Below are 14,683 nucleotides of genomic sequence, written 5' to 3'. Positions count from 1 at the left end.
ATCCCTGGTAAGTAGTTGATAAGCATGATGAATAAGATCCATAGCCCCACCACATTTCACCCATCCAATCGCATTGCTAAGGGGAGACAATCACTAAACCCTTTTCGCTTCCTTACAGTCCCCCAGGGAATAGAGAGTAGTTTCTGGCTTTCTTAAACAGTGCGGGCAAATGGGTGTGTCAACCACCTTGCATTGAAAAAGATTGGCCCTACATGGTAGAATCTCTTTACAACATCTCCATAGAAAGAGTTTAATCTTGCTCTGAACTTTGAGCTGCCATACACCTTGCCAAAAGAGTTCCATAGAGCCATTTGAAGAGCACTCAAAACTTGCCCCCGCCCACGGTTTGCCATAGCCAACCAATACCCACTGTGCACTGAATAATGCCCATTTTTGGTGAAGTGCCATATCAGTTTATCCTCCTTCTGACTGTGTACGAGAGGGATGCTCACAATTACATCAGCTTCGTTAAGCCAGAAATTGGAATAGATATAATCATAATTCCATCTACCAATAGGAAGTATAAGATCACTCACCTTTTGTTCCACATTTTGAGTGGGGGGCAATTGTACCTGAAAAGTAGTGGAACTCGGAAGCCATTTGTCTTGATACACAGAAATTGATTTTCTATCTCCAACCCTCCATCTCAATCCTTTCTTCAGCAACTCCCTAGCCTATAATAGAGAGCGCCAAAATAAAGAACGTCTCGGGCCAATGTTTGCTTCCAAGAAATTTGTCAAGGGAAAATATTTTCCTTGCAGTACTCTGCTCACCAAAGCGTTGGGAAAAGTAACAACGTACTTGCCATCCTTGTTTTACAATCAAAGCCATGTTAAAAGTTATTAAGTCTCTGAAACCAAGTCCCCCCCCCCCAAGCTTTGAGGAACATAATCCCTCCCATTTAAGCCAACTCATGCCTTTTTTCTTTTGTGGTTTGCCCCACCAAAATCGAGATATCATAGAAGCAATATCCTTACAGACGACTTGGGAACCGTCAAAATATGATTTGAAATGTCACTCAATACAATTTAAAATGCACCAAGAGTAAAAACATTTAAAACTTCTCAAGTTACGAACTGAAATTTTCAATAAACGACTTAGGATGCACTAAGAAACGACTTCAAATGTCTTAAAGAACGACTTCTAAAACTCTAGGGTATGACTTGAGAAGTGTCAAAACATGACTTGAAATGTTACTAGGTAGAATTTAAAATGCATCAAGGGTATAAACATTTAAAATCACTCAAGGTACAAACTAAAATTCTTAAGGAACGACTTGAGATGTGCTAAGGAACGACTTCTCAAACTCTACGGTACGACTGGAGAAACGTCAAAACAAAACTTGGAATGTTACTGGGTACAATTTGAAATGCACCAAGGGTATTGTTGATGCAAAAATCCATAAGAGAGATGCAACAACTTAAGGTGGATGATCTGGTTGATTGGAAGCTTTGTTGGATGATGAGTTGGATGTTGATGGGATCTTCCTGCACGAATACAAGATCAAAGGAGAATGACCGGTGTGGTACTAGCCAAATACGCTCTGATGATGAATCAGTGAAGTTTATTTGAAGGTGTTTGAGTAAGAACAAGTGATGAACTTGAGAGAATATGGAAGAACAATGCAAGATCTTCTGGGATATTCTCAGCTAGTTTCATATATTTGTGTGGGCTTTTGTGAGCAAATTGTGAACCCCTTCCTTTGTGCACATAGCTGAGTATATATAGGTAAAAGAAGTAGTGAATGTTAAGTTACCTTGCATGGAGATGGATGGCTGAGACAAGGCCATGCACTCGGTCATGAACAGTAGCATGCACAGCTACCTATCCCTTTTACATTCAATGCTGCATTGAATACAAATATGGAAGATCAAGTGGGATGCCCTAATAGTCATGGCTGTGAGCTGGGATGTCCCATCTGTCAGAGAATTATGTCAGAGATATTCGAGTAAGGCTATTCGTCCTAACTTTGACCTTCGTGGATGGCAGTGGACCCCGAGCCGAGCCGATCACAGATATTTTGCACAAGCAGGTATGAAAATTATATATGATCGGATCAGATCGGACATGGATGAACCAGTCTGGAAAGGTCCAATGAATAGTGTAGCAACCGTCTCCAATGGCGATCCAGTTGTTATTGGATTTTTCTAAGAGATGATCACCTCATGCCGAGCCGAACCGATCGAGATGAGCCGGTTCGATCTGACCAAAAAAATGTGTTCCTAAGTTGGCATGGTGATGTGGAGGCTTAAGTATGACTGTGTTTGACCATGAAAAAAGTCAGAGTTGAAATAAGATCTGACCAGCCATGTGTTGATCTATGATTGGTTTGTTAAATCCATGTGGATTTATCCACAAACAGAAATCCCCCAACTTTCGATTCGAGCACACTAAGATGGATTAGAAGTTGAGAAAATGATCCGTGGAAAAAGACATTTGATTTGATCCAAACTGAACTGATCTCCATGTGCCGATCTTGACGAGTTTGATCCCCCAATAATCCGAACAAGTGGTGACACGTGATTGGCCAAGATGTCTTGGGAAAATGCGAAGAGATAATGGCCATGATTGTGTCTGCATGGGGAAGCGTAAGGGTCATCTCATTTATGGATGTTTTAAACTTATACAGGTTGCAGGATTTGGCATTTGAAGCACGAAAAATGGGTGGTTAGGATTAAATTGGTTTGAAGGTATAAAAACCCTTCCCCCTTCTGCTTCTCTCTCATTTTCGCAACTTCTAGGAACTCAACTCTCAAACTCTCCCTCTTTCTCCCGAAATCTCCCACTCCCTGTGTAGTTCGAACAGTGATTTGGTCGTGGATCTGGTCAAGCGCGACGGTAGGTGCAGTGGTTCTAAGTGGTAGAAAGGCAAAGAGAGTGGCCAGAAAAACCAGTAAGTGATTTCTCTCAATTTCATAGTTTTTTCATTTTTTTGGGTTTTCTGGGCGTGTTCTTGAACGTTTTTTAGAAAGACGCTTTTTGATTCAAAAAGCAAGAAAGAGAGAGAATAAAAAGTGTTAGTGAGAATGTCAACGACTGATCAAGGTACAGACTGAAATTCTTAAGGAACGATTTAGGATGCTCTAAGAAACGACTTCAGATGCCATAAGCAACGACTTAAGAAACTCTAGGGTATGACTTAGGAAACGTCAAAACATGACTTAGAATGTCACTAGGTACAATTTGAAATGCATCAAAGGTATAAACATTTAAAATCTCTCGAGTTACGAACTGAAATTCTTAAGGAACGACTTGGGATGCCCAAATGAATGATTTCTGAAACTCATGGGTATGATTTCTGAAACTCATGGGTAGAATTTGAAATGTACCAAGAGTATAAACATTTAAAATCTCTTGAGTTATGTACTAAAATTTTCAACGAACGACATCAGATGCGCTAAGAAACGACATCAGATGCGCTAAGCAACGACTTCAGATGCCCTAAGCAATGACTTCAAAAACTCTATGGTATGACTTGCGAACCATCAAAACATGAAATGGAATGTCACTCAGTACAATTTCAAATGCAGCAAAGGTATAAGCATTTAAAGTCTCTCGAGGTACGTATTGAAATTCTTAATGAACGACTTTGGATGACCTAAGAATCGACTTCAGATGCCCTAAAGAACTACTTCTGAAACTCTATGGTATGACTTGGGGAAAATCAAAAAATGACTTAAAATATCACTATGTACAATTTAAAATGCACCAAGTATATAAACATTTAAAATCCCTCGAGATATGAAAAGAAATTCTTAAGGAACGACTTGAGATGCCCTAAGGAACGACTTCTAAAACTCTAGTGTATGACTTGGGAACCGTCAAAACATAATTTGGAATGTCACTGAGTACAATTTGAATTGCACTAAGGGTATAAACATTTAAAATCGCTCGAGGTACAAAGTAAAATTCTCAAGGAACGACTTGAGATGCCCTAAGGAACGACTTGAAATGCCCTAAGGAACGACTTCTGAAACTCTAGGGTATGACTTGAAAATTGTTGCAAGGGTATAATTTAAAATTCGTTGAGTTACAATTAACTTGGAATGTCATTGGGTACAATTTAAAATGTTGCAAGGGTATAAACATTTAAAATTCGTTGAGTTACGAATTGCAATTTTCAACGAACGACTTTGTATGCCTTAAGGAACGACTTCAGATACCCTAAGAAACAACTTCTGAAACTCTAAGGTATGACTTGTGAAGCGTCAAAACAGGATTTGTAATGTCACTAGGTAAAATTTGAAATGCTCTAAGGGTATAAACATTTAAAATCCCTTGAGATACGAACTGAAATTCTCAAGGAACGACTTGGCATGCCGTAAAGAACGGCATGAAATGCCAAAATGCACGACTTGACAAACTCTAGGGTATGACTTGGGAACCTTCAAAACATGACTTGGAATGTTACTCTGTACAATTTGAAATGCACCATAGGTATAAACATTCAAATTTCATCGAAGTATGAAATAAAATTCTCAAGGAACGACTTAGGATGCCTTAAGGAACAACTTGAGAAACGTCAAAACATGACTTCAAATGTCACTAGTTACAATTTGAAATGCACCAAGGGTATAAACATTTAAAATCCCTCAAGTTACAAATTGAAATTCTTAAGGAACGACTTCTAAAAGTTGTGGGTATGACTTGAGAACCGTCAAAGTATTACTTTGAATGTCACAAGGTAGAATTTGAAATACACCAAGGGTATAAAAATTGAAAATCCCTTATGTTATGTACTAAAATTTTCAACGAACGATTTGGGATGCCTTAATGAAAGACTTCAGATGCCTTAAGGAATGATTTTAGATGTTCTAAGGAATGACTTCTGAAATTCTAGTATATGACTTGGGAACCATTAAAACATGACTTGGAATATCACTATGTACTATTTCAAATGCACCAAAGATATAAGCATTTAATGTCTCTCGAGGTACGAACTGAAATTTTCAAGGAATGACTTGGAATACACTAAGGAACAACTTCTAAAACTTTTGGATATGACTTAGAAAATGTCAAAACATGACTTAGAATGTCACTAGAGATAATTTGAAATAAACCAAAGGTATAAACATTTAAAATTTCTCGAGGTACGAAATGAAATTTTCAAGAAACGACTTGGGATTTCTTAAGGAACGACTTTAGATGCCCAAAAGAACGACTTGACAAACACTAGGGTATGACTTGGGAACTGTCAAAGCATGACTTATAATGTCACTGAGTACAAGTTGAAATGCATCAACGGTATAAACATTTAAAATCTCTCGAGTTACGAACTGAAATTTTCATCGAATGACTTAAAATGCCCTGAGAAACGACTTCAAATGTCTTAATGAACGACTTCTAAAACTCTAGCGTATGACTTGAGAAGTGTCAAAACATGACTTGAAATGTCACTAGCTAGGTAGAATTTGAAATGCATCAAGGGTAAAAACATTAAAAATCGCTTGAGGTACGAACTAAAATTCTCAACGAACGCATGAGATGCCCTAAGGAACGACTTTAGATGCTCAAAGGAACAACTTGAGAAATTTTAGGGTATGACTTGGAAAACGTCAAAACATGACTTGAAATGTTACTAAGTACAATTTGAAATGCACCGAAGGTATAAACATTCAATTCCATCGAAGTACGAACTAAAATTTTCAAGGAACAACTTAGGATGCACTAAGGAATGACTTGAGAAAATCGAGGGTATGACTTGGGGAACGTCAAAACATGACTTAGAATGTCATTAGCTATAATTTGAAATACACCAAGGGTATAAACATTTAAAATCTCTCGAGTTACAAACTGAAATTCTTAAGGAACGAATTGAAATACCCTAATAAACGACTTCTGAAACTCATTGGTATGACTTGGAAACTGTCAAAACATTGCTTTGAATATCACTAGCTAGAATTTGAAATGCATCAAAGGTATAAACATTTAAAATCCCTTGAGTTACGTACTAAAATTTTCAACGAACGACTTGGGAGGCTTTAAGGAACGACTTCAAATGCCCTAAAGAATGACTTCTGAAACTCTAGGGTATGACTTGGGAACCATCAAAACATGACTTGGAATATCACTCGGTACAGTTTCAAATGCACCAAAAGTATAAGCATTTAAAATCCCTCGAGGTACGAACTGAAATTCTCAAGGAACGATTTAGAATGTCACTAGGTATAATTTGAAATGCACTAACGGTATAAATATTTAAAATCTCTACAGGTACGAAATGAAATTCTTAAGAAACGACTTGGGATGCTCTAAGGAACGACTTGAGATGCCAAAAAGAACGACTAAGAAACTCTAGGGTATGACTTGGGAAACATCAAAACATGACTTAGAATGTCACTAAGTAAAATTTGAAATGCACCAAGAGTATGAACATTTTAAATCGCTCGAGGTACGAATTAAAATTCTCAAAGAATGACTTAAGATGCCCTAAGGAACGACTTCTGAAACTCTAGGGTATAACTTGAAATACAAACTGAAATTTTCAATGAACGACTTAGGATGCAATAAGAAACGACTTTACATGTCTTAATGGACGACTTCATATGTCTTAATGAATGACTTCTGAAATTGTAGCCTATGATTTGGGAAGTGTCAAAACATGACTTGAAATGTCACAAGGTAAAATTTGAAATGCACTAAGGGTATAAACATTTATAATCGCTCGAGGTATGAATTAAAATTCTCAAGGAATGACTTAAGATGCCCTAAGGAACGACTTCTGAAACTCTAGGGTATGACTTGGGAACCGTCAAAACATAACTTGCACTATCACCAAGTACAATTTGAAATGCACCAACGAACGATTTATGATGCCCTAAGAAACGACTTCAAATGTCTTAATGAACGACTTCTGAAACTTTAGGGTATGACTTAGGAAGTGTCAAAACATGACTTGAAATGTCACTGGGTATAATTTGAAATGCACAAAGGTTATAAAGATTTAAAATCACTTGAAGTACAAACTAAAATTCTCAAGGAACGACTTGAAATGCCCTAAGGAACGACTTCTGAAACTCTAAGGTATGACTTGGGAACCGTCAAAACATGACTTGGAATGTTACTGACTACAATTTAAAATGCACCAAAAGTATAAACATTTAAAATCTTTTGAGTTACAAATTGAAATTTTCAACAAACGACTTAGGATGCCCTAAGAAACGACTTCAAATGTCTTAATGAACAACTTCTGAAACTCCAAGGTATCACTTGGAAAGCATCAACACATGACTTGGAATGTCGCTAGGTATAATTTGAAATGCGCACCAAGTAGGGGTGTGTTTTGGACGGATCAGATCGGAAATAGAGTGTTCCAATTCTAATCCAAAAAGTTTTGGAATGAAATTTCGATTCGAAAAAATCGGAATTTCAACATCTCATTCCAATTCGGAATTTTCAGATTCCTCAGAATTTTCGGATTTCTTTAGAATATCATATTTTCGGAACTTTCGGATAAAAATTTGAAATTTTCAGATAAAAAATTGGAATCTTCACGTTACCTTTTCTTATTAGTAAAAAAAAAATAGTAATTACACGTACAAAATATGTGGGTGTTTTTGTTAGCATTTATGTTATTATGATACTCATATATTTATAATGTACATATGTTTATATTAATAGTATTAGTTATTTTTTTTAATATATATGTATGTGTATATTTGAAACAAATAACAAATTAATGAAACATATAGTAAAAAACTAAATAAATGATATAATATTAATATAAGTACGGAATAAATTGACCTAATTTCAGAAATATCGAATCGGAATGCCATTGGAAAATTTCAGAATTTTTCGGATCGAAATTCGAATTGGATTGGAATTTTACAGATACATTCCAATTCCAATCCAATTTTTTTTTGGAATTTTCGGAATTCAACATTTTCGAATTTCATATTTGATTAGGACGTTCCAAAATTAGAAATTTTCATATTGGAATCAGTCGGATTCGGATTTTCCAATCCAAATCACACTCCTAGCACCAAGGGTATAAACATTTAAAATTTCTCGATGTACGAAATGAAATTATTAAGAAACTACTTGGGATGCCCTAAGTAACGACTTATGATGCCAAAAAGAACGACTTGAGAAACTCAATGGTATGATTTGGGACCTGGCAAAACATGACTTGGAATGCCACTGAGTACAATTTGGAATGCACCAAGAGTATAAACATTTAAAATCCCTTGAGTTATGTACAAAAATTTTCAACGAACGACTTAGGATGCCTTAAGGAACGATTTCAGATGCCCTAAGAAATGACTTCAGAAACTCTAGGGTATGACTTGCGAACCATTAAAACATGACTTTAAATGCCACTCAATACAATTTCAAATGTAGCAAAGGTATAAGCATTTAAAGTCCCTCGAGGTACGTATTGAAATTCTTAAGGAACGACTTGGGATGGCCTAAGAATCGACTTCAGATGCCCCAAGAAACAACTTCTAAAACTCTAGGGTATGACTTAGGAAGCGGCAAAACATGACTTGGAATGTCACTAGATATAATTTGAAACGCACCAAGGGTATAAACCTTTAAAATCGATCGAGGTACGAAATAAAATTCTCAAGAAACGATTTGGGATGCCTTAAGGAACGACTTGTGATGCCAAAAAGAAAGACTTGAGAAACATTATTGTATGACTTGATAACCGTCAAAACATAACTTGGAATGTCACTGAATACAATTTGAAATGCACAAAGTGTATAAACATTTAAAATCTCTCGAGTTACGAACTGAAATTTTCAACAAACGACTTATGATGCTCTAAGAAACGACTTCAAATGTCTTAATAAACGACTTCTGAAACTCTATGGTATGATTTGGGAATTGTCAAAACATGAATTATAATCTCACTAGATAGAATTTGAAATGCACCAAGGGTATAAACATTTAAAATTTGTGGTAGAAACTGAAATTTTTAATGATCTACGTACGTAGGATGCCTTAAGGAATAACTTCAGATGCCCTAAGGAACAACTTCCAAAACTCTAAGGTTTTACTTGGGAATCGTCAAAACATGACTTCGAATGTCATTAGGTACAATTTGAAATGTACCAAGCTAGGGTATAAACATTTATAATTCTCTCAGTTACAAACTGAAATTTTCAACGAATGACTTAGGATGACATAAGAAACGGCTTCAGATGCCTTAAGGAACGACTTCTGAAACTCTATGGTATGACTTGGGAAACGTAAAAAAATGACTTAAAATATCACTAGGTACAATTTGAAATACACCAAGTATATAAACATTTAAAATTCTTCGAGGTATGAAAAAAAATTCTCAAGGAACGAGTTAAGATGCCCTAAGGAACGACTTCTAAAACTCTAGGGTATGACTTGGGAACCGTCAAAACATAATTTAGAATGTCACTAAGTACAATTTGAATTGCACTAAGGTTATAAACATTTAAAATTGCTCGAGGTACAAAGTAAAATTCTCAAGGAACGACTTGAGATGCCCTAACGAACGACTTGAAATGCCTTAAGGAACGACTTCTGAAACTCTAGGGTATGACTTAGGAATTGTCAAGACATAACTTAGAATGTCACAGGGTACAATTTAAAATGCTGCAAGGGTATAAACATTTAAAATTCGTTGAGTTACGAATTGCAATTTTCAACGAACGACTTTGTATGCCTTAAGGAACGACTTCAGATACCCTAAGAAATGACTTCTGAAACTCTAGGGTATGACTTGTGAAGCGTCAAAACAGGACTTGTAATGCCACTAGCTAAAATTTGAAATGCTCTAAGGGTATAAATATTTAAAATTTCTTGAGATACGAACTGAAATTCTCAAGAAACAACTTGGGATGCCGTAAAGAAGGACATGAAATGCCAAAATGCACGACTTGAGAAACTCTAGGGTATGACTTGGAATATCACTCTGTACAATTTGAAATGCACCATAGGTATAAACATTCAAATTCCATCGCGGTATTAAATGAAATTCTCAAGGAACGACTTAGGATGCCCTAAGGAACGATTTGAGAACTCTAAGGTATTACTTGGGAAACGTTAAAACATGACTTAGAATGTCACTAGTTACAATTTGAAATGCACCAAAGGTATAAACATTTAAAATCCCTCGAGTTACAAATTGAAATTATTAAAGAATGACTTGAGATACCCTAATGAACGACTTCTAAAAGTTATGGGTATGACTTGAGAACCGTCAAAACATTACTTGGAATGACACTAGGAAGAATTTGAAATACACCAAGAGTATAAACATTTAAAATCCCTTTAGTTATGTACTAAAATTTTCAAAGAAACTACTTAGGATGCCTTAACGAAAGACTTCAGATGCCCTAAGAAACGACTTTAGATGTTCTAAGGAATGACTTCTGAAATTCTAATATATGACTTGGGAACCATCAAAACATGACTTAGAATGTCACTATGTACTATTTCAAATGCACCAAAGATATAAGCATTTAAAGTCCCTCGAGGTACGAACTGAAATTTTCAATGAATGACTTGGTATGCACTAAGGAACGACTTTAATTGCCTTATGGAACGACTTCTAAAACTCTAGAGTATGACTTAAGAAGCATCAAAACATGACTTAGAATGTCATTAGATATAATTTGAAATGAACTAAGGGTATAAACATTTAAAATCTCTCGAGATACGAAATGAATTCTCAAGAAACGACTTGAGATGCCCTAAGGAATGGCTTGTGATGTCAAAAAGAACGACTTGAAAAACTCTAGGGTATGACTTGGGAACCATCAAAACATGACTTGGAATGTTACTGAGTACAATTTGAAATGCACTAAGAGTATAAACATTTAAAATCTCTTGAGTTACGAACTGAAATTTTCAACGAACTTCTTAGGATACCCTAAAAAACGACTTCAAATGTCTTAATGAACAATTTCTGAAACTCTAGGGTATGACTTGGGAGGTGTCAAAACATGACTTGGAATGTCACTAGGTAAAATTTGAAATGCACCAAGGGTATAAACGTTTAAAATCGCTAGAGCAACGAACTAAAATTGTTAAGGAATGACTTGAGATGCCCGAATTAACGACTTCTGAAACTCTAGGGTATGACTTGGGAACCGTCAAAACATAACTTGGAATGTCACTGAATACAATTTGAAATGCACCAAGGGTATAAACATTTAAAATTCGTTGAGTTACAACTGAAATTTTGAACAAACGACTTGGGATGCCTTAAGGAACGACTTCAGATTTCCGAAGAAACGACTACTGAAACTCCTGGGTACTACTTGGGAAGCGTCAAAACATGACATAGAATGTCACTAGATATTATTTGAAATGCACCAAAGGTATAAACATTTAAAATTCCTTGAGTTACAAACTGAAATTTTCAACGAATGACTTGAGATGCCTTAAGGAATGACTTCAGATTTCCTAACGAACGATTTCTGAAACTCAAGGGTATGACATGGGAACCGTTTAAACATAACTTGGAATGTCACTGGGTATAATTTGAAATGCAACAAGGGTATAAACATTTAAAGTCTCTAGAGATACGAAATGAAATTTTCAATAAACGACTTGGGATACCCTAAGGAACGACTTGTGATGCCAAAAAGAATGACTTGAGAAATTCTAGGGTATGACTTGGGAACCGTCAAAATATAACTTGGAATGTCACTGAGTATAATTTGAAATGCACCAAAGTATAAACATATAAAATCGCTCGAATTACGTACCGAAATTTTCAACGAACGACATAGGATACCCTAAGAAATGACTTCAAATGTCTTAATGAACAACTTCTGAAACTCTAGGGTATGACTTAGGAAATGTTAAAAGATGACTTGGAATGTCACTAGGAAAAATTTGAAAATGCACTAAGGGTATAAACATTTAAAATCGCTCGAAGTACGAACTAAAATTCTCAGGGAACGAGTTGAGATGCCCTATGGAACGACTTCTGAAACTCTAGGGTATGACTTGGGAATCGTCAAAACATAACTTTGAATGTCACTGGATACAATTTGAAATGCACCAAGGGTATAAACATTTAAAATTCCTTGAGTTACAAACTGATATTTTGAATGAACGACTTAAGATGACTTAAGGAACGACTTCAGATTTCTTAAGGAACGACTACTGATACTTTAGGGTATGGCTTGGGAAGCGTCAAAATATGACTTGGAATGTCACTAGGTAGAATTTGAAATGCACTAAGGGTATAAATATTTAAAATTCCTTGAGTTACAAACTGAAATTTTCAACGAACGACTTGGGATGTCTTAAGGAACGACTTCAAATTTCCTAACGAACGACTTCTGAAACTCTAGGATATGACTTGACAACCGTCAAAACGTAACTTGGAATGTCACTAGGTACAATTTGAAATGCATCAAGGATACAAACATATAAAATTCCTTGAGTTACGAACTTAAATTTTCAACGAACGACTTGAGATGCCTTAAGGAACGACTACTGAAACTCTAGGGTATGACTTGGGAAGCGTCAAAACATGACTTGGAATATCACTAGGTATAATTTGAAATGCATCAAGGGTATAACCATTTGAAATCTCTCGAGGTACGAAATGACATAGAGGTGGCGCATCTGTATAGTGAAAAAGAAAAAGAAGAGTTAGGGTTTTACTTTGCAAATATATTGTGCAGGGAGGTTTATATTAAGTATTTATAATTTTTTTAAATAATAGATATTGTATAAATATATTGACCGGCGCTTTACTAATTAACAAAACCTTCTTAATTGGTGGTGTTGTGAAGTACGATTACATGTTCAACTCTTACGTCCAAGGTTTGACATGTTGATATGCCAATTATGCACATATTTTTGTTGAGGGCAGACTTTTTGGTTTGGATTGGTTTAATTCGTTTGAGGATTTATAAAATCATCTTCGAATCGGAGTTGGCCGGTTGGTTCAGTACGTACATTGACCGAAAATTGAAATTAAATTAAAATAAAAACGAACCAAACTGGACCTGTCAATTTGGTACGGTTTGATATTCGATTTTTCTATATTTTTAACAATCCTAGTTTTGTTCGTATCATTTGTAGAAAGAAAAAAAAATAATAATTGGGGTCAACTCTTTTCTCAAAACATGGCATTAATGTGTATCGATCCCACCATTAAATACGTACTGTTGTAGTGGTATAATGGTATCTCCCATATGCCAATGCTATTAGGTGCACAGTGCACTGATAGTTTCTTGACATCGATCGATCCTTATTGCTTGCCGGTGGGTCTAAAATAAATTAAGCACCCAGAAGCATGTGACACACCACTGCAGTTGACTCCTCTCTAGTGATCCCTGCAAATAATATGTATTCTTTTTGTTCCCCTTTTACGTACTCAAAACTGTATTTGTCATCAATATTTATCATTACTGAGATGGTTTATCTAGTACTTATATAGTGGCATCACATATGTGAAAATGAGGTTCTATTGTATGAAATTATAACACCACATTAAATATTGATACAGTATTATATAATTTAAAGGGTATTACTTAGAGCTTAAGATTTTAGATATTAATAATTATACACATATTATAATTTAAGTGAATTGATAATATCACATCAGCATATCATGTGATATTACGGTCATATACAATAATTTCTCGTTTGAAATATTAAATTTAGTATTAATCCTCCTCTCTCACATGTGTGATGTCACATTGCTATAATAGAAATATATATAGAAGATTTTCTCCAGCTACTTTTAAATTACAATCAGTCTTAATGCATGGGTGCCCTCAAAAATTGACTTAACCAAAATAAATAAATAAGATCAAGAAAATGATTAAGTCTATGTAGTTTGGATTTTTTTCTATTAAATTGGTATAATTTTAAATTTTTTTGATCAAGTTCTTAGAGTTAGATTTCATTTACAATTGAAAATGAATCTAACAATTTATCAATTAATTATACAAAATTGTTACAAGCAAGTCTCTTTATAGTTAAGTTTTGTTTTTAATCAATCCTCTGTCCACTTTATAAATTGTCTATCGACAAACTATTTTATTTTTTATTTTTGCAATTTTGGTCGTACACTGATAAGGTAGATTAATTACTTCAAGGTGTACAAATTTTAGGGTTTAGGATTTAGTTCCTAATTAAGATTTTTGGTTGGGAGTAAACCGTAAACTCTAAATGACATGTTGTAATTATCACTCAATTACATGACATACTGAGTAAAAAAAGAGCACAAAATTAGAGTGGATGTGATTTTTTTTTTCTTGTATTTTGTTATTGTATGAATTATTCATATCTATATATTTAATTAAAAGATAAAAATATTTGTATTAAAGATATTTTTCAGATGTCACTGAGCAAAAATAATAATAGTGTTATTGACTGATCACAGTAACACTTGTCAATCAATTAATTGGAAACTTAAAGAGATGAAAACATTTCACTTGTGTGGCCCGTTTTGTGATCCTATTTTTCTATATATTTGGACTAATGAATAAATGACCTATTATTTTCTGACTTTCTCGAGAAGTTCAAATCTTATCTTACTGTTTTAATTTCCTTAATTACACTATATTATGTGTTAATTTGGTGATATATTAATGTATTATATATGGAGTGAACACACTACAACAAATACGGGTATGTAAAAAGAACCCACATTTTCAGCTTTAAGATAGAATCAGGCTTGTATCCACTCTCTCTTTAATGTTAAACCCTTCTGAAAGTTATTGCTTAATTT

Source organism: Dryas octopetala, chromosome 5 (genome assembly GCF_963921425.1).
Source record: "Dryas octopetala chromosome 5, drDryOcto1.1, whole genome shotgun sequence".
Lineage (NCBI taxonomy): Eukaryota > Viridiplantae > Streptophyta > Magnoliopsida > Rosales > Rosaceae > Dryas > Dryas octopetala.
Note: the sequence above shows the minus strand (reverse complement) of the source record.